Source organism: Kogia breviceps (genome assembly GCF_026419965.1).
Source record: "Kogia breviceps isolate mKogBre1 chromosome 20 unlocalized genomic scaffold, mKogBre1 haplotype 1 SUPER_20_unloc_1, whole genome shotgun sequence".
In the NCBI taxonomy this organism is placed as follows: Eukaryota; Metazoa; Chordata; class Mammalia; order Artiodactyla; family Physeteridae; genus Kogia; species Kogia breviceps.
This window is the reverse complement of record NW_026711560.1, coordinates 567,501-568,833: the sequence shown is the minus strand read 5'-3', so window position 1 is coordinate 568,833 and position 1,333 is coordinate 567,501.

Sequence of the window (1,333 nt, the reverse complement as noted above, 5' to 3'; positions counted from 1 at the left end):
AGAGAGAAAGAGAGGAGGGGGGCAGGAAAGAGAGAAAGAGTGGGAGGAAGAGCAGGGGTGGGGGGCTGGGAGAGCCAGAGAAGGAGAGAGAGAAAGACAGAGAGCGAGTGACAGAGACAGAGACAGATAGAGGCCGAGAGCCAGCGACTGGGAGCCAGGTAAAGGACACTGTGCTTGGGTATCTTCTGAGTGTTTGCACGTGTTTTCTGAGCTGTGGAGATCAAATCAGTGCCATGAGAAGAAGGGAGTCTGCCAGCCCCACCCAGCGCTGCGGAGGAAGAGACGAGGTGGTTGGCCCTTCCCCCCCACCCCCCACCGCCGTTCGGGAACCTCTCTTTCTACCTCTTTGCACACTCCATTCATTCTGAGAACATCGTTGGCATAGTCCTTTCCATCTGGAAAATGATACGCCCTTGCCAAGAGACCCAGGTTCTGGAACCTCCGATGGATCTTTCAAGTCCATCCAGTCAGATGAATGGTAGCATTCCTAAAAACCATGGATGAGGGCTAACGTGGCTAGGGGCTTCCCTGGCGGTCTAGTGGTTAAGTGTCCATCCTTCCACTGCACGGAATCGAATGAATGAACGAATGAACGATTTTAAAAGCCTCATTAAAAAAAAAAGAGGGGGGGGGGGACACAAAAACGTAGAGGGGCTACCATCCCCCGCCCCCCTGGCCTCTGGCCCACGATCTAGCATCCCGTAACCTCCCCCCACTCTAAGGAACACCTCCGTCATTCACAAATGAGCCCCGCCCGCCCAGGCCGGCCCGGCCATCTGGTCGACCTCTCTGGACTGTCTACAAAACGACCGACCGGCAGGTGGCGCCCGACGACCGGCAGTCGAGGGAGCGGGCCGCACCGGGATCGGGAGCGGCAGGGCGGCGGGGACACGATGACGAACCCGATCCTCCTGGTGCGCGTTTCTCCGCTCAGTGACGGCCGCGGACGGGACACCGGGGACACCGGGGACACGGGGACACCGGGGACACCGGGGACACGGGGACACCGGGGACACCGGGGACACGGGGACACCGGGGACACCGGGGACACGGGGACACCGGGGACACCGGGGACACCGGGGACACGGGGACACCGGGGACACCGGGGACACGGGGACACCGGGGACACCGGGGACACGGGGACACCGGGGACACCGGGGACACCGGGGACACCGGGGACACGGGGACCCGGGGACCCCGACCCGGAAGCATTCCTCGCCAAAGTCGCTGCGCTTCCACGGAAGAATCTTAACGGGCACACTCACTGTGTTCTGGACACACAGAAAAAGAGGGCGGGGGGCCCGCCGAGCCCAAGTCGGCGGCGGCAGGGACA